Raw genomic sequence first — 20,278 nt, forward strand, 5'->3', positions numbered from 1 at the left:
CACCTAGGGAAAAACATGCTGTTGAAAAAAAAGATGAAAAAGCAAAAGTAGCGTTTCACTGTCTCTCTGTAAAGTGGCGCTAATGTCTTTGTGTGTAAATAAAAACAACCTGGCCACTTTGTGTCTTGTTTTATTTAGGTCGTTATTTATTTATTCCGTATTATATTTCTGTGGGATTTTATTCCCTGACTCTCCCCCCCCCCCCCCCCCCTTTTTTTTGTCCTCTGCTCAGAGGCTTCACTTTGGTGGAGAAAAATGTCAGAAAAAGACTGCATCTTCAGCAGTGTTTTTCTTTTGTTTTTTGATCCATTTCCCAGGGTAGCCAGTGATGGAAAAGAGGCAAAGCAGAGGGCAAGAGGCCTTTCTTCATCTACTGCGTTTTCAGCAAGTGAAGAGGAGCGAGATAGAAAGAGCAAGATAGGAAAGGAGAAGGAGAGAAGGAGAGAGAGAGAGAGAAAGAAGGAGAGAGAGAGAGAGAGAGAGAGAGAGAGAGAGAGAAGGAGAGAGAGAGAGAGAGAGAGAGAGAGAAGGAGAGAGAGAGAAGGAGAGAGAGAGAGAGAAGGAGAGAGAGAGAGAGAAGGAGGAGAGAGAGAGAGAGAGAGAGAGAGAGAGAGAGAGAGAGAGAGAGAGAGAGAGATGGATGGATGGGGGGGCAGCTGCCTTTGGCAGAAGAGAAGTGGACACTGTCCAGGTCTCCTCCGGGCAGAAGGAAAAGACAGAGTCCTTTTCCTTCTTTGCCCGCCCCCGCACGGCCGAGCCTTATCTATAGGCCTAAGCTCTGCCTAAGCAGAGTCCTGGGCAAGCGAGGGCGAGGAGCCGGCCGCTTGCTGCCAGGCTGCTGTCCAGGGTGGCCCGACCTTCCGACCCAGGGGCTGGACCCAGTGGACAGGAAGGGGAGGGGCATGCAAAAACTAGAAACTGGGCAACGTGGGTATGCTAATGGACGCATAATGAGGCGACTGCTGAGAACTCTGGGAGCCGGGAGACACCCTGACGCCAGGGCCTCTTTTTTCCTTTCGCCACTGGCTGAGCTCTTGCCAAGAGATGGGGAAAAGAGGCGAAAGGCCCGTCAACGGTCAAGGAAAGGACGACCCCAACCCGAGTCAGCCAGGGAGACCGGCCGGTGAGGTGAGAATTCTGCCACCATTCGGGTTATCGCTTCTCGGTCTTTTGGCTAAGATTGTGTGAATTGCATTGCAATCTTGCCTAAAGGTTAGTGTCTTCTGGAGGAGGCAGGTGATGGGCCTTCGTTCTCTGGCTTGTCCGGGGCAAGGCTGAGGCACCTGTCTCTGAAAGAAGGGACGTGAGGGCGAGCAAGTGGTGCCTGTAGTGTACTGTTTTGGAAGGGTTTTCCTTCGCACTCTGGCTTGCCCGGAGCCTGACTAACGGGACACACAGAAGCACACTTGTACTTAAAGGGCCTTTGTGCTCTTTATTTTCTCTTTCTTTCTAGGTGCTGTTTTTTTGGAAATCCTTTGTCCTACAGGGACACCTAGGGGCGCACTGTGGCATAGCAGGCTCTTGGATATTTCCAAGCAGCACGGAACAAACTCTTGCTTGCAGGGACCTCTAGGGAGAAGGCAGGAAATTGCAACCAGGGGCCTTATGAGGTACTGCAGTCATCTTTCTTTTCCTATCTCTAGAATTTGATATAAATGTTCTTCTTCGTGTTGGCTTTTTCACGATAATCTCATCATGGCCACTATTAAAACAGGGCCAGATGTCATCCCGTCAGGGGATGCTATTCCTCACTCAGGGGATGCTATTCCTCACTCAATGCGAGTGGAGGTGGAAGGAGGAGTGAAAGGTGAGAAAAATATTTGTTTTCTTATAGACACAATTTTAAGACAAGAATTAAAAATAGCAGACAACATGATTCAATGTATTCAGGAATTCCCTGGAAAAAGCGCATTTGATATTACTTTCATTTCTGAAAATATTTGTAGGAATGTTATGGCCGATCTTATGTTGCAAAAAGATAAAGACATATTTAAAGGATTGACAATTACACCTTTGTCTCCCTCAAAAGAGTTCCCATTAATAATCCATATGTATAACCCATTTATTGACACACGGCTAATTGATACCTTTTTACAAAGATTTTGCAGCAAAATCCGTGGAGGGACGAAACTTAAGAACATCTGCGGTATCTGGAACGGGAAGCGGCGTTACATGGTAACACTGAAGGCGGATCCAAATGGGGTAGGAGGTTTAGCACACCCCCCGGCTACTGTAACTATCGGACCCCATAGAGGGTTTATAGTATATCAAGGGCAACCTCTTTTTTGTCGACACTGTTTACGCTTCGGTCATACTAAAGAAAGTTGTAGTGATATAGTTTGTAGGAATTGTGGAGCTACAACACATAAGGCAACAGAATGCACTGAACCCAAACATTGCAACCTTTGTGGATCTTTGGGTCATCTATTTAGGAATTGCCCTAAAAATCGTACGTCTTATGCCATGGCTGCCAGTACCCGTCCCTCCACCACTCCTCCACCTCCTCCTCCTCCTCCTCCTCCCTCAACTAACCAGGCCGAACCAGATGATGACCTCTTAGGTTTTTTTGAGGGATTACCTATTCGAAAATATAGACCGACGCCTGAAGAGGAAGGCGAGGCAGATATCATCCCTGATGTTCCCATTGATTCGACAGATCCTTGGGGAGAACGACATTCTCCCACCCACAATCCAACTAAGGTACCAGAGACGCTTTTACCCGGTGCGGATAGCATAACCGTACCAGAGAGTAGTATTACTAAGATTGAATCTGAACTCCCTCTGCCCGCCAGTGCGCCCCTACAAGCAAAAACCACATCCAAACCCTCTGTTAGTAGTGCAGATCAGGAAAATGATTTAAATGATTTCGACAAATGCAGAAGATAGTGAATGGCAGGTTCAGAAAGGTAATAAACGCAAAGCCCAGAAAGCCCTTCCACAACAAAAAATTGATCCAGCCCCGTAGTCGAAATTAAAACGTCGGCCGTCTTCCAAAGAAAGAATAACAGGGAAAAATAGATTTAACCCCCTACAAAACCTCTCGGGTTCCGAGGAGGCATCCCTCCCTATTTCCCTACCAGTACCTACTGGCGAGTGTAGTAAAGTTGATCTTGAGGCTACCCCAGATCTGTTACATTACGCTGCCGAACCTATTGTTGAAGTTTCTAGCTTATCTACAGGTGAATTACCTAATGCACAGCCTCTTGAAATAGATTTAACATGAAACGCAAATCTATACTCTCTTTATTAATGGTCATTGCCTCGGTGGTCACTCTTAATGTCCGAGGGATGACACATCCATCTCGTAGAACAGCAATTTTACAATACTGTGAAGGATTAAAAGCAGACATAATTTGTCTCCAGGAATGTGGGCTACAGTTTCGAAGCGACACCTTGGGACTGCAGGCTTTGTGGACTCGTGGTCCTTCTGTATGGTCAGGTGGGGGGGAATAGGAATGCTGGGTTAGTTATTTTGTTTCAAAATAAACAGTGGTGTGTTACCCAAGAAAAAGTTCTATGTCCAGGAAGAGCTCTGCTAGTACATACCACCATCAATGATATTCCTTAAAAAATTTGTAATATATACGCCCCTGTAGACAAAACAGATCGAGGTGCATTGTTAGACCTCATTAAACCTTTTTTAACAGGGTCAACACCGCTGATTTTACTTGGGGACTTTAATTGTATTTTACATGCTCAAGACCGTCAAGATACCCAGGCCAGCTACAATGTTGATATCACTTCTAAACAATTGTCTTCTCTATTAACAGACATAAATTTAAAAGACGCCTATAGAGAACTGCACCCAACAAGCTCTGGTTTTACATGGCATTCTGATAAAGGCACAGGTCGATCCCGTATTGATTTTGTTTTCCTCTCAAAACCACTTCTTACCCATTCCGCCTGTATCCTCACCCCTCCCTTTACTGATCATTCCGCTTTATGTATTTTCTTCAGCATTAACCCACATTCAGGAAGAGGACCAGGTGTATGGAAGCTGAACACTACATTGTTAACCGATGATCTTGTACAAAGAGAATATAGAACCCTCTATCAGACACTACGTAGGAAAAAAGACCAGTTTACTACGCTTTTTGAGTGGTGGCTCAATGTTAAACAACATACTAAATTGTTTTTTATCCACCAAAGTCAGCAGCGCACTCGACAACAGTGGGCCAAATTTGAAGCTTTGCAGAACAGACTGACCCACCTCACAGCACTGGCAGACACTTGCGTCGATGTTTCCACCAGACTGAAACAAGCAAGACAAGAACTCATGCGCTGGCTGGAACACAAAGGAAGAGAAACCATCTTTCATTCCAGGGTAAAACATTTCGAAGAAAACGAGAAATGCACGTCCTACTTTTTTAAAAAGGTACAGTCTTTGCATAAAACTATTACTGAATTGCGAGACGACAACAGAAGTCTTGTGCAGGGCACAAATGCATGCAAAACTGTTGTTACACATTTCTATCAAAAACTGTACGCTCCTCCTTGTGTAGATACTACTAAAATGACTGCTTTGTTGGGTTTCTCTGATCTTCCAACCATAACACGTGATCAACAGTCATTTCTTACAGAGCCCTGGACAGGTGAGGAGTTTTTACTCGATTTACAGAACGCGCCCACAGGATCGGCGCCAGGCAAAGACGGGTTACCCTGGGAATTCTATCGACTCTTCTGGAAAGAACTTTGTGTGGACTTCCTCGAAGTACTAAAGGAAGGTTTCGCTACTCAAAACATTCCACAGGCTTTCACGGAAGGTATCGTCACGCTTATCTTCAAAAAAGGTGAGCCACAAGACTTACAAAATTGGCGTCCCATTACGTTATTGAACGTAGACTATAAATTGCTAACGAAAGTCCTGGCAAAACGTATATCAAGGGTCATACAACATATTATCCACCCAGATCAAACATGCGCCGTCCCTGGACGACAAATATGAGACAGCTTGGCAATTTTAAGAGACCTGATCTGGTATAACCAGAGCAGAGGATCCTCTCTGGGCATTTTATCCCTTGATTTCCACAAAGCATATGACTCAGTGTCTCATCAGTATTTGTTTGCTATATTAGGGCATTTTGGTTTCCTGCCTACTTTTGTGCAAATCATAAAACTGTTATATACCAGTGCTGTGAGTTATGTTAACATAAACGGTTTTTTGACATCTCCGATATTAGTACAAGCAGGAGTACGACAAGGTTGCCCAATGTCTCCGGTTATGTTTATTTGTGCAATAGAGCCCTTATTACAACATTTCAGATACCACCCCAATATCCACAGAGCTTTCGTGCCAGGGGGTGGGGGAAATAGGGCAAAATGTATTGCTTATATGGATGATGTCACAATAATCTGTACCGATGTTACTTCTGTACGAACTGTATGGGCACAAATGGAGTCATTTCATACGGTGTCTGTTCTACATCTCAATTTAGACAAAAGTGTTTGCCTTACAATGGGTCCATGGGATAACCTTGCACAACTCCCTTTTCAAGTCACTCGCGAACCGGTTAAAATCTTAGGAGTGTGGTTTTCAGATACTACGCCTGGAAAACTTAATTGGGAGAAATGTGTACAGAAACTGAATACAAAAATATCCCTGTGGAAACTCAGAAAACTGTCTTTTGAAGGCAAAATACTTGTGATTAAGACTGTCTTATTACCCATAATGTTATTTATAACAATGATTTATCCTCCGACAGCACCAACGTTAGTACATTGTCAAAAGATCCTAAATTGGGGCGCCAAAAAGTCTTTACAAATGTATCTAATGGAGGGAAAGGCATGCCTAATTTATCCATTGTCTTTGCATGTCAATTATTATGTCGCACGTTAAAAAGTATGAATGAAGGACAACATATCGGTGCATGCTTTACTCGTTATTACATGTCATTTTTCTTGCATCGCTACAAACTGTGTGAAATGAACAACAATGTTCCACATGTTTTAAATCCACCGCCGTATTATACATCATTGGGAAAATTGTTACAGCTCCCCCGAATCAGAGACATTTTAGCAGATGGACAGAATCGAACCTATTGCGCCATCAAAAAAGAACTCAAGAGAAGAGCATTTAGTTTTGGGCTGTTTTTCAGACCAAAAGTCACAACAAGTATGGACCATGATTGGCCATAAAGGACTTTTGAACTCTCAGAAAGACTTGGCATGGATGGCCGCACACGAGTGCCTACCGGTTAAATCTTTTCAGCACAAAAGACGTTTGGCCCCATCACCAAAATGTCCTCGGAACAATTGTTCCAAACAAGAGACTGTAGTACACCTCCTGTGGAACTGTCCTTTCGCACGGAACTTTTGCTCCTCATTACTTCACATCATCAAAGGAATCACGAAACTTACTACTCTAAATTATGATATGGTCTTGTACGGTTTTCTTCCTGTATTATCTACATCACAGAAAATAACCACCTGGAGACTGTTAAACTGTGCCAAAGAAACTTTGTGGATTGCACGGAATCTTTTATTGTTTTCTCACAAAGAATTATCGGTTTCTGATTGTAGAATTTTATGTTTAGACAAAATCCGCACATATTATTTTTTAGATTGTAAACATTTAGAAAGAGACCAAGCAATGGAGCTTTGGAAACTTGCAAAATGGAAAGATTGGATAACATGAAGTGACTATATTGTATAAAATGATTGTCTAAAACCAGTTCGATGTTGGAAATGCACGTTGAAGATTATATTACTGTTTATATTATGTATATATTGTAAATATTCTGTCTATTCATCTCAATAAAGATTGTTTTGGAAAATCAAAAAAAAATCTGTTCTTATCAGTTTAATATCGGATACGTCCTCTATCTGGGGACCATATATTAAATTGATTTTTGGAACAGGGAGATGGAATAGGAGCTGAAAAAAAAGATTGAAAAGCAAAAGTAGCGTTTCACTATCTCTCTGTAAAGTGGCGCTAATGTCTTTGTGTGTAAATAAAACCAACCTGGCCACTTTGTGGCAGCCGTGTCTTGTTTTATTTATGTTGTTATTTATTTATTCCGTTTTATATTTCTGTGGTATTTTATTCCCTGACTCCCCCCCCCCCCTTTTTTTTTTTTTTGTTGTTGTCCTCTGCTCAGAGGCTTCACTTTGCTGGAGAAAAATGTCAGAAAAAGACTGCTTCTTCAGCAGTGTTTTGTTTTTGGATCCATTTCCCAGGGTAGCGAGTGATGGAAAAGAGGCAAAGCAGAGGGCAAGAGGCCTTTCTTCATCTACCGCGTTTTCAGCCACTGAAGAGGAGCGAGATAGAAAGAGCAAGATAGGAAAGGTAAAAGAGAGAGAGAGAGAGAGAGAGAGAGAGAGAGAGAGAGAGAGAGAGAGAGAGAGAGAGAGAGAGAGAGAGAGAGAGAGAGAGAGAGAGAGAGAGAGAGAGAGAGAGAGAGAGAGAGAGAGAGAGAGAGAGAGAGGGGGCGGGGGGCAGCTGCCTTTGGCAGAAGAGAAGAAGTGGACACTGTCCATGTCTTCTCCGGGCAGAAGGAAAAGATAGAGCCCTTTTCCTTCTTTGCCCGCCCCCACCCGTCCACGAACGGCCGAGCCTTATCTATAGGCCTAAGCAGAGTCCTGGGCAAGCGAGGGCGAGGTGCCGGCCGCTTGCTGCCAGGCTGCTGTCCAGGGTGCCCGACCTTCCGACCCAGGGGCTGGACCCAGTGGACAGGAAGGGGAGGGGCATGCAAAAACTAGAAACTGGGCAACGTGGGTATGCTAATGGACGCATAATGAGGCGACTGCTGAGAACTCTGGGAGCCGGGAGACACCCTGACGCCAGGGCCTCTTTTTTTCCTTTCGCCACTGGCTGAGCTCTTGCCAAGAGATGGGGAAAAGAGGCGAAAGGCCAGTCAACGGTCAGGGAAAGGAAGGGGGAGGGTTTTTCAGGAGGACGCTTTTGAGCGAACCTCCGGGGACACTGGGCCTTCGCTCCACGGCTTGTCCGTGGCAAGGCTGCGTGTACCTGGGGGAGACCTCGAGGCAAATTCCTGTTTTTGGAGGTGATCCCCCTGATCACCGATAGAGGGACAGGCTGAGGATTCCTGGCATGACCGGGACCCAGCTGATGCCCAGACATCGGTGAGCTTGGGGAAATCCCTCCAGGCATCCCAGGAATTTTTGGAGCTCAGGCACATAGCTGCGTGGAGCAGGAGGTGCTGACACCAGAGTCCTGGTGTCAGAGTGAGAGTCCCTGGGCGCACTTTGATAGTGCACGGCCTAGGGACACTCAATTGAAAGATTTGGAGGTGCTGACACCAGAGTCCTGGTGTCAGAGTGAGAGTCCCTGGGCGCACTGTGGTAGTGCTCGGCCTAGGGACACTCTTTTGAGAGATTTTGGACAGCTTGCAGAAGGAAATCTGCTCACGCACATAGCTGCGTAGAGCTGGAGGTGCTGGCACCAGAGTCCTGGTGTCAGAGTGAGAGTCCCTGGGCGCACTGTGCACAGTGCTCGGCCTAGGGACACTCAAGTATTTCAATTCAACAGCCAAATTAACAGGTATCTCACACCACCCAGAAAGGAACACCTGACCCACGGTCAGGAAAACACAGTATTTTAAATACTGGGTACCAGAGAGTGGTGGGAGATTCTGAGAAGAGGAGAAGAGTGGTGAGAGTCCCTGGGCGCACTTGGAAAGTGCTCGGCCCGGGGACATTCACAGACCAGTACGGACCCACGTCTGGGACACCCTTAACAAGGACCAGATGAGTTATTTAACAAAGTGAGGAGCCACAAAAATCTAAACTAACCATGGCAGCTTCTAAGAGCTACGCAGCAGCCGCTGTCGGTAGCAGTAATGGAAATTATGGCAAAAACCAGAGGAATGGAAGTAACACATTTACAGGGATGAAATTCTCAGTCCGCTTTGAAATTTTGGAGGAAGCCAAACAAAAGAGGAACATGAACCACCTTATGGACACCGTTTTTAAGCAGGTATTTGGCATTAAGCCTGAACGGATTAAATGTATGCAAGACTTTAGAGTCAGGGGGCTCTTTGATATAACATTTCAGAGCGAAAATGTTTACCAAGATTTTACATATAAATTAAACCAAAATAGAGAAAACAAAGAGTTAGAAGGATATTCAATCACCCCACTTGCAGCACCACGAGAAATCCCAATGACAGTGCATATGTTTAACCCTTTTGCTCCACCGTCAGAAATAGAGCATTTTTTGCGCAGATACTGCTAAAGTGTTAGAGGAGGGAGTGAAGTCAGGAACGAATGGGGGGTATGGAATGGAAAGAGGAGATACATGGTGGTACTCCAAAGGAATGATGAAGGGATTGGAGGTACAAAACACCCACCTCTAAACTTCACCATAGGGCCAAATAGGGGTTTCCTTTACTACCTAGGGCAACCCATGTTCTGTAAAACTTGTTTTCAGTTTGGACACATCAAAGAACAATGTACAGGGGATATCTGCAGGAATTGTGGCACCAAAGGGCATATGGCCCATGAATGTAAGGCCCCCAAAAAATGTAATTTATGTGGGGGTTTGTCTCATCTTTATAAAAATTGCCCTGCGAGACAAAATCTCTCCTCAGACAAATCAAGAGTTGAGAGTTCAACCAAATTAAATCAAACAGGGCCAAATGAGATAAGCCCAACTTTTAAAGAACCGGCAAATGGGGAAGAAACATCCACCCTACCTGATCCTACTGTTAGCGACAGTTTAGGCAAAACCTCACAACCCCAGACCCAAATTGTCATCCCAGAGACTCCAGAAGAAAACTTGGTACAAAATGAAAAAAATAAGGAATCAGGTGCTGGTGCCACAAATTCTAATATAAAAACAGAAAGCCGACCTGAAATAGATCTAGATTTAGAATATAGTCAAGATTGGCTTTTTGCAGCTCCAACAACTGGGTCCACTCATTTAACCCAAGGGCCAGAAACTTTCTTTTCAACAGAAGAGAACATGGAAGAAGGAGAGATAGACAGTAAGGAAAATTAACAACCTAAAACCAAAAAAGTAACCAAAAAAAAAACAAAAATAGTGATCTCAAAGAAAGTTTTTAAAAAAAAATTCTATCTGAATCAGAAGAGGAGATGCCAACTGAGCAGGCTTTTAATGAAAGGGATTTTGAAAGCTCCCCCAAACAATCAAAGAGGCAACTAGAAAGATTGCTAAAAAGGAAAGAGAAAAGGAACCAACAGTTTTCTGAAGAGGCGGTTCAAAAAAGAAATAAAAGGAAAGCAACATTACAAAAAAGCGATACAAATTCTAAAATAACCGTTGTTCCTGGATCCAGGTACAGTGTACTCCAGGAGCAATCAGACCCAGAGGGCCTTCTTCCAGATGGTCCGTCTGAATCCTTTTCCAATCCTTTAGAGGAAGGGAAGTCATTTAAAGATTTTCCCCATTTTGTGGGAAAAGAAGAGGAGATAACAATTGAGGAGAGCCAATCTTTGCTCCCTCAGGAGATCACTGAAATTGATCCTGTCGAATAATAATGCAAAAACATGTATGGTTTTTATTTTCTAATGGCTATTACTTTAGCCACCCTAAACGTCAGGGGTATTAGACAGCAGTCCAAAAGAGCTGCTGTCTTCAATTATTGTGAAAATGTGAAGGCTGACATTCTTTTTTTGCAGGAGTGTGGCATTCCATATGCCGAGGATTACTCCTTTCTAAAAAGAGAATGGAGACAAGGTCCATCATAATGGTCAGGAGGTGGAAACAAAAATGCGGGAGTAGGCATTTTATGTAAAAATGACAATTTTTCTATTTTGCAGGAAACTATAATTTCCCCAGGGAGAGGTTTGTCCTGTAACTTAAAAGTAAATGAAACAGTTTTTAAAGTCATTAACATTTATGCACATACAGACAAACAGGAAAGAAATGATTTGTTCAATGACCTAACCTTTTTTGTTACAGGTTCACAACCCACTTTTATTGCAGGGGACTTTAACTGTATAAGAGCCCCCCAAGATAGAATAGGTTCAGCTACACGCTATAAATTAGATATTTCTTCTAAAACTTTAAATGACATCATTGACAATTGTTCCTTACAAGACACTTTCAAATCATGTAATCCTAACAACACAGGGTTTACATGGTTATCAGGAGATGGGAATACCACCTCTAGGATAGACTATATTTTCACATCAGAACATATTAAATGTTTATCCTCAAAATTACAAGACAGTGGTTTAACTGATCACCAGACACTCATATCCAAATGCGAAATACTCACACACAACATAAAAGGTCCAAGTTATTGGAAGCTAAACACCACTATTTTACAGGATGAAGAGATCATTGCTTTATTTAAAGGCCAATACCAGATATGGCAAAAGAAAAAAGGAGATTTCCAAAGCTTGACTTTGTGGTGGGATTTCATTAAAAAACAGTGTAAATTATTTTTTACACACATTGGAAAGCAAAAAGAAAAATAAAAAAGGAAAGAACTTTTTGATTTACATGAAAAACTGGCACTGTTGGGTGAAATGGAGGATGCAGGGGTAAATGTTAAAAAACATGTAATTGAGACAAAAAACGCAATACGGAAATGGTATCTGCAAAAAGGGAAAGAAACCATTTTAAATTCCAGAGTGAAAGAATTCGAACAAAACGAAAAATGTAATGCTTTCTTTTTAAAAAAATCAAAACAAAATAACACCCTGTTTTCTTCTTTAGAAAAATTTGAAGGTAAACAAACATCAGATATAAATGATATGTTACTTCATACTCATGCTTTTTTTTCTAAAATGTATCAAGAAAAACAGATCGAAGAAAACATTTGTGAAGAATTCCTGGAGGACATCAATCAATCTCTCTCAAAAGAGTCACAATCCTTCTTGAGTAAACCCTTTGATGGACAAGAATTTTTGGAAGTTTTGTCCAAAGCCCCTAAAAAATCATCCCCTGGCCTGGATGGGCTCCCATGGGAATTCTATAAAGTTTTCTGGGGTACCATTGCACAGGATTTTATGAAAATGTTGACAGAGGCAATTTCAAACAATAATTTACCGGTGTCTTTTTTTACAGGGAACAGTTACCCTTTTACACAAAAAGGGAGAAAAACACAATCTAAACAATTGGAGACCAATCACTCTGTTGAATGTAGACAGCAAAATATTCCGTAATCTTTTAACCAATAGAATTAAAAAAGTGTTATCCTCTGTAATACACCCAGACCAGACCTGTGCAGTACCAGGGAGGAAGGTCTGGGACAGCCTTATAACAATTCGGGACGCAATATGGATGGCGGTAAGAAATGACTCACCATTGGGAGTTCTATCTTTAGATCTTCAAAAAGCCTTTGATAGCATCTCTCACTCCTACATGTTTAAGGTTTTAACAAGGATGGGCTTTCCACAACATTTTACACAAATGATTCAAATGCTTTACCATAATGCTGCAAGTTCTTTCCAAATCAATGGTTTTTTTACAGATGGAGCTCCAATTAGAACAGGGGTCAGACAAGGGTGTCCCCTCTCACCAGCGCTCTTCATCTGTGCTTTGGAACCCTTGCTGTCCACTCTGAGGAAAGACAAAGTGATAAAAGGGATTTTTGTTCCAGGAGCAGGGGGAACACCTGCAAAATGCATTGCGTACATGGACGACATAACAGTCCTATGTCCAGACATTCAATCTGTAAGAAGAACAATTTTGCATGTAAACTTTTTTTCCCAAGCTTCAGGACTTAAACTCAACATGGAGAAAAGCAACTGCCTAACAATAGGTAGATGGGACAATCTAGCCAAAATACAGGTAAACACAACAACACAACCTATTAAAGTGCTAGGCGTTCTCTTTTCAAAAGACACTTCAGGTTCAGTCAATTGGGATTCGGTTATAAACAAAACACAGCAGAAGCTAGGGTTGTGGAAAACTAGATCTTTAACCCTAGTTGGGAAAATGTTGGTAATAAAAGCAGTGATCTTACCTTTAATTCTATATTATGCAATGATTTTCCCTCCACAGAAGCAGATTTTAAATAAACTACAGAAACTGTTGTGCGTCTTTTTTTGGTCATCCAAAATGGAAAAAATAAAGAGAGAAAATGTTTTTAAATCATTAAACAATGGAGGGAAAGACTTGCGTAATTTGTCATAGTAAAATGGTACAAATTTGGTATTTCTTTGTCTGAATGCAATAAAAGAAAAAAGAAATATAACAGCATGTTTTGTAAAATATCATGTAAACAACATTTTTAGAAAATATAAACTTGTACCTCCAGATAATGCCATCCCGAATGCCTTTTTTATCCCAAAGATGTATAATGTGATCGATATTTTTTTTAAAAAACCTAAGACATTTAAATTTGGACTTGGATGATTTTGCCAACAAAAAGACTTTCAAAGCAGCCATCAAGAGGACCGAGATTCTTTCCCTAGCAAACAATCTCAACGAGGAGCAGTCAAAGAAAACATGGAAGAAAGCCAACCACACTGAACTGACAAACAGCCAAAAGGACTTATGTTGGCTAACAATTCATAAAGGACTTCCTTTAAAAAGTTTTCAGCATAACAGAGGCCTGTCAGCAACACCAAGATGCCCACGGGAGAATTGCCACGCAGATGAAACGGTTTTACATTTTCTTTGGAACTGTTCCTTTGCACAAGAGACATGGAAAACAATTGGACCCTTGATAAAAGGGATATCGGGACAAAGATCTATTGATTATGAACTAATCCTTTATGGAATCTCTTCTTCTTTGGCAAATACAAAAGACTTATTACTGTGGAAAATTGTGTCATGTATTAAAGAAGGGTTATGGATCACTAGAAATTTAGGGATATATCAACATAAACAGTTTACAATTAAAGATTGTATTAAAATAAGTTTAGATAAATTAATGACTTACTACAGGGTGGATTATAAATCCTATGGTAAAGATGAAGCAGAAAAAAGATGGAGACAAAAAAATTGGAAGGATTGGGTTTCTTAAAAATCGAAATCACAGTTTTAGCCTTTTCAGATACTTTACTAAATTTGACTCATTATAAAAATGTTACTACCTGTATGTAAATAGAGAAATTATGGAACACACGGATATTTTTGAAATGTGTATTTTGAATCTTTTTGTAAACTTGACATGGACCTAACAGATAAAAGGCATGACAAGTCAAATGTATCACCACCCGTATGGTTTGGGATTGGTTAAAATGTAAATATGCACTAAAATGTCAATAAAGAAAAAAAAAAATAATAATAATCTGTTCTTATCAGTTTGAAACCACTATCCAGTGGAAGTAAATTTGATGTTTATTGGATCTACGACTTTGACTTGGAAGTGAAGTAAATTTGCATTGTATATGCAAATTTATGCAAATTAACCGGAAAAGGCCCACTCGTCTCTAAAGGAGAGAGAGGAAGGACACCAGCGTGCTGGTGTCAGTTTGCCTATTAGGGGCGCAAAATAGAACCCCCCAAGGACCGTGTGGTCAGCTCTTAGAGCTCGGAATTGCGCTCCCTACTCACTCTATCTTTCCTGGCGTTTGGGTGGACTAATGCTGGAGGCTTAAAACCCCTCCTAACATTCTTCACAGGCCTGCCAGCACTCAGATCTCTGGAGAGGGGATCCATGCTTAGGTGGTAACACCTATAACCCTCACCTTAGCTCTTGGGAGTGACTGTGCAGTGTTTCTTGCACTACAGGCAGGTTTTCTGTCTGTTTGGTTGGCACAGGACAGGTGACACCCAGAATTACACCAGAACCAGGGGCTACCCAGATAGACCAGTGGCTGAAGGTGGAACCAGGTGGAACCAATGGCATCTATCTCTGAAGAGATGGAGATTGGCGCCCCAGGGCCCATAAAAGACGGCATCCCCCCAGTGGACGCCCCGAAACCCAACCCCAAACCCCCAGGGGCGGGCAGCAAGGAGGCCAGTAAGGCAGTCCCCCCTAACAGCAAGCACCAGCGCTGGGAAGGCTGGTGAGCTGAAGACCCCAGGGCCAAAGCAGGGGAACCCTGAAAACCCCACAGCTGCCAAACCAGGTGGTGGAGGGAAAGGTGAGGAGGGGACCAGGCAAGGGACAGCCCCCGAACCCTTCAATGGGTACAACCTCTCCCGTAGACATGCCCAAGTCATGCGGTGGGAGGTGAAAGACAAAGCGGGACCCAAGCTAGACAGGGACCTCTTCCTAGATAAGGTCATCAAACCAGCAGGGATCCCAGGGGAGGAGGTGCTGAGCTGCCAAGCATCAGGGTGGATTTTCCTCTTGAGTTTCATCACTCACACCCTATACAGGAAGTATTGGGAATTCTTCCAAGGGAAAAAAGGGGAGAAACCATTTAACTCCTTCAACATTTCAACCGGATGGGAGCCAGCATCAACGGAGAAGAGGATCACGGTGGAGATGACGAACCCCCACATCCCAGACCGGGACATCGCATCGCTACTCCAGAGATACAGCACCATTGCAAGTGGACCCAACAAGTTCAGAGACAAAAGAGGCATATGGAACATGACTTGGCAAGCCATCATCAACCTCCACAAAGACCCAGCAGGAAGAGACGGACTGAAGCACCCCCCAGCGAGCTTCTACCTAGGAGGCGACGAGGGCAGGATCCGTTACCCAGGCCAACCTTTTACCTGCAGGAAGTGCCAAGCCGTGGGACACAAAGGAATTGACTGCCCAGAGAAGTACTGCAGGATATGCAGACAAACCGGACACGAGACGAACAGATGCACAGGGAAAAAGGTGTGCAACCTCTGTGGAGGGGACGGCCACACCTACTACCAGTGCCCAAAGTCTGAAAGACCCAGAACCTACGCAGCGGCAGCTGCAGGAACCCCAGCCCAGAAGATCACCAGACCAAAGCTGGACCCCACTGCCAATGCAAAGGTGAATGCCCTCCTGAAGGCATCGAGGGAAGAAGCCCAGAAGATACCGGAGCCAACCAGGAGAAGCAACCCAAAGGGACAGGCCCCGCAGGACCTCAAGTCCCCAGGACCGACCCAGATGTGGAACCAACCACAGCAACAGACCCGGCGACACCACTGGAGGCCCAAGTGGAGCTGGAACCGACACCAGGAACCAAGGCCGAGGAGGGAAAGGAGTCTACGGCTGACGCCGGGACCCCGACCACAACCTCAGCCCCTGTAAAAGCAAAAAAGAAAAACAAACACTTAAAGAAGAAAGTGGACAGCAGCAGCGGGGACGAGGAGGAGATTGAGAAGGCCTGGAAACAGGTAAAGTCCCAGAGGCTGCGGGAAAAGTGCAGGAAAGAGAAAGAGGAAAGAGATGAAAGGAGGCGGGCCCGGATCAATGGGAAACAATCACCGCCCCGAAAAGAACCACAGACGGAACCCCTGAAAGACGAAGAGATGGAGAGGGATGAGATGGTTACCCAACCCCTCCAGAAATCAGAAAGAAAGAGGCAACGGCAAAGGAAGGAGGACTTCTACACCACAAAGAAGAAGCATATCACTTCCCAAACCGAGGAACCAAATGATGGCTACACCACCATCGACACAGACGAGGAGAACATAGAGCACACGGTAGGGACCCCGAGCGAACCAAGCCAGTCGATTCAAACGGTCCTCCAAGAGCTGCACCAACAGCTAGCCCTGATAGATACCACCGGGGCCCCAAAAGAACAGGCCCAGTGGACGAAAGTCCCAGAGGCAGGAGCCGAAATAGTGATTTCGGATGAAAGTGAGGAAGAGAGCAAGGGAAAGGGAGACCAACAAGAGTCCCAGCACCCCCAGTAGAACAGCTTAGGGCCCAACCCAGTAGCGGTTCTCCCTTACCCAGAAACTGACAGCTATCGCTGAGACAATGGCCATATCATTGCTCACCCTAAACGTCAGGAGCGTGGAGGACCAGGTTAGGCGAGTTGGCACGTTGTCCTTCCTGGCCGCCCAGAACCATGATGTCTGCTTTCTGCAGGAATGCGGGATTCCTTACGCCCAGTCGTACAGCCAGCTTGAGCGGCAGTGGACGCACGGGCCATCGTTTTGGTCCGGAGGAAACAACTGCAAATCATCTGGAGTCGCCATTCTGATTAAGGGGAGGCATTTCACCACGACAGGGTCACTGAGCAGGTCAACGGCAGAGTGCTAGTCGTGGACAGCTCGTGGTCAGGTGAGCCCGTTAGGCTCATCAATGTCTACGCCCCCCCCAGAGAAGAATGAACGGCTCGAGATGTTCAGGATGCAGCTTGTGACCTTCAGGACCATCCTGATGGGTGGTGATTTCAACTGCACAGTAGAGTTGGATGGACGCACTGGGTCAGACTCTGCAGGGATGGACGTGACGTCCAGGCTGTTGGTGGAGATGACAGGTGAGGCATCCCTGCGGGATGTCGTAGGAAGTAAGGGTCCGAACGCCAGGAATTATTCCTGGAGTAGGCCGGATGGGTACGTGCATTCACGGATCGACTTCCTCTTCACCTCCCCAACGGTAAAGCCTGGGCGGAACTCCATGATCGCCGTCCACTTCTCGGACCACAGAGCAGTCAGTTTCGAGGGGGAACTTAGAGGGAAGTTCCCCGCTGGCCCCGGATCGTGGAAACTGAACTGCTCACTGCTGGAAAACGAGGAGTTAGTGGCGAACCTCAGAGTCGCGTATGTAGAGTGGAGAGACATGAGGGACCTCTTTCACTCCGCCGGCGAGTGGTGGGAATGGGTGAAGGACAGGTTCCGGAGCTTCTTCCAGGATGCAAGCAGAGCTGCTGCACGGGAAAAGAAGAGAGATTTCAGGCAGCTGCAAAGCAAACTGCAGCGCCTGTTTGAACTCGAGCTCAGGGGATGGGACGTGGATGACGAACTGGAGGAAACCCGAAAAGGGCTCGCAGAGCACTTCAGGGAGGAATCCAGGAAAATCATCTTCCGGACCAGAACCGAGAACCTCGAGAAGGATCAGAAATGCAACTCATTCTTCTTCAAGAAACTTCATTAGGCCCACACCCCGCTGGTAGAGCTTCGGGACTCGGAGGGCAACCTCCAGAGTGGGAAAGAGCACGTCATGAGGGTCGTCACCGACTTTTATGGCGAGCTTTACTCACCGAAGTCGTCAGAGAGATCCCAGGCGGACAGTTTCCTAAAGGGCATCTCAAAGACACTGAGTTCGGAAGAGAGAGAGGGCCTGAACGCGCCCTTCACCCTGGAAGAGCTGCACTGGGCCGCCACGACCTCCAAGAGAGGCAAGACCCCCGGAAGTGATGGTCTCCCAGTGGAACTTTATGTCGAACTGTGGGACCTGATCGGTCCAGACTTGCTGGACCTCTACGAGGAAGTGGTGGGCAAGGGCAGTATGCTGCAGTCCCTGCGTGAAGGCATGATAACGCTCTTGTACAAACAGAAGGGAGAGAAGGAGGACCTCAAAAACTGGAGGCCCATCTCTCTCCTCAATGTGGACTACAAACTCCTAGCGAAGGCAATGGCCAACCGCCTAAAGAAAGTGATAGAGAAGATAGTCCACCCTGACCAGACCTGTGGGATACCGGGTCGGCAGATCGCGGACAGCCTGGCCCTGGTCCGAGACACGATCGAGTACGTCAAGAGCCGAAAGGTTCCGACGGCCTTGGTCAGTCTGGACCAGGAAAAGGCCTTTGACCGCGTCTCCCATGAGTTCATGGACCGGACACTCAGGGCACTGGGACTGGGTGACTTCTTCTGTGACGTGGTGACCGCAATGTATAGAGACACCTCTAGCACAGCGTTGGTCAATGGATGGAGAACCGACCCCTTCTCCGTCCTGTCAGGGGTTAGGCAGGGCTGTCCACTCTCACCTCTTCTGTTCATTTGTGTTATAGAGCTCCTCGCCGAACGCATCAGACAGAACAGGGACATCAGAGGAGTGATAGTACCAGGAAGCAGCGGGAAGGGCGAAGTGAAGTGCTCCCTCTACATGGATGACGTCTCAGTGTTCTGTGCGGACGGGCACTCCATAAAAGAACTTGAGAAGACTTGTATCGAGTTTGGGAAAGGCGTCAGGAGCAAAGATAAACAGTGCCAAGTCAGAAACCCTACTCTTCGGCCACTGGACCCCCACCAGAGACCCACTGCCATTCCCCATCAAGCAGGATTTCCTGAAGATCCTTGGAGTCTGGTTCGGCGGAAAAGGGGCGGCAGAGAAATCATGGGAAGAAAGACTGGCAAAGACAAAGCAGAAGCTGGGACTCTGGAGCCTCCGGAAGCTGACGATCGAAGGGAAGTCTTTGGTCCTGCAGAACGAGACCCTGCCAGTGCTCCTGTACGTCACACAAGTATGGCCAGTGCAGCCTCGAACGACCAAGGCCATCACGAGAATGATCTTCTACTTCATCTGGAACTCCAAGATGGATAGAGTGAAGAGGGAGGTGATGTTCAAAACCCACGACAAAGGAGGCAAAGGAGTGCCAGACATAGCCACCATCCTGAGGGGAACCTTCGTATGCCACTGCGTGAGGAACACCCTGAGGGCAAAAGATGAAAGCCACGCCGGCTTCCTGATGGCACGGTTTTTTCTGTTACCGACGTGGAGGCGACTTGGTTGGGCAGAATGGGACAGCGCAGTCCCCTACAACTGGGAAACCCCATGGTTTTACAAAGAAGTGGAGAAGTTCATCAAGGAGCACGGTCCGGCGGCACCAGCCCCGACGCAGTGGACTCCAAAGATCATCCACCGACAGATCCGTGCGAGGGACGTCAGCGAACCAATCGGTGCCCTCCCCTCTGCCACAGCGGACCACGTCTGGAGAAACGTAGCCTCCAAACGCCTGACCAACCAACATAAGGACATTGCGTGGATGGCCATCCAGGGAGGCCTGCCAGTGAGGGCCTTCATGCACGCAAGAGGGCTCAACCGATACAAGTCCTGCCCAAGAGGATGCACCGCAGATGAGATGACCTACCATCTCTTCTGGGAATGCGCCTACGCCCAGGACCTTCTGAAGGCCCTAAGCACGGAGCTTGGGGCCTGGATACCAACAACATGCATCACTGCAGACTCGGTAATGTATGGTTTGTTCCCCGGTTCCCACGCACTCGGAGACCTCCAGGGCTGCTGGAGGCTCTTGTGCTGCCTTAAAGATGTTCTTCTATTTTCCAGAAACCGCCTGGTAGTAGGGAAGAAGGAGAAATCGACCCCGGTCTGCCGGAAGATGATCCACAGCCTCCTGCGTGACTACGCAGCACTGGACGGATCGGACAACGACAGCGATGACGAAACCTGAAGGGGTACACCCCGGAGGGTCCACTAACCTGTTGTCTACTTTTTTCTCTTCAGGACCCGAAAGGCGAACGGAGAGGACTCAGATGAAGACAGGTGTAGTAAATGTAAAGTGATGTAATGAAATTTTTTTCATTTGATTAACGTGACCTTTTTCCTTAACA

The 20,278-nt window shown here is 45.7% G+C and overlaps 1 pseudogene; it reads left to right on the plus strand.

Moving 5' to 3' along the window:
- The first annotated feature begins 6,759 nt into the window (after positions 1 to 6,759).
- Positions 6,760 to 6,940, plus strand: LOC138297645 (U2 spliceosomal RNA; annotated as a pseudogene).
- Positions 6,941 to 20,278: the final 13,338 nt, after the last annotated feature.

The sequence above is a fragment of the Pleurodeles waltl genome, chromosome 5, assembly GCF_031143425.1.
Source record: "Pleurodeles waltl isolate 20211129_DDA chromosome 5, aPleWal1.hap1.20221129, whole genome shotgun sequence".
Lineage (NCBI taxonomy): Eukaryota > Metazoa > Chordata > Amphibia > Caudata > Salamandridae > Pleurodeles > Pleurodeles waltl.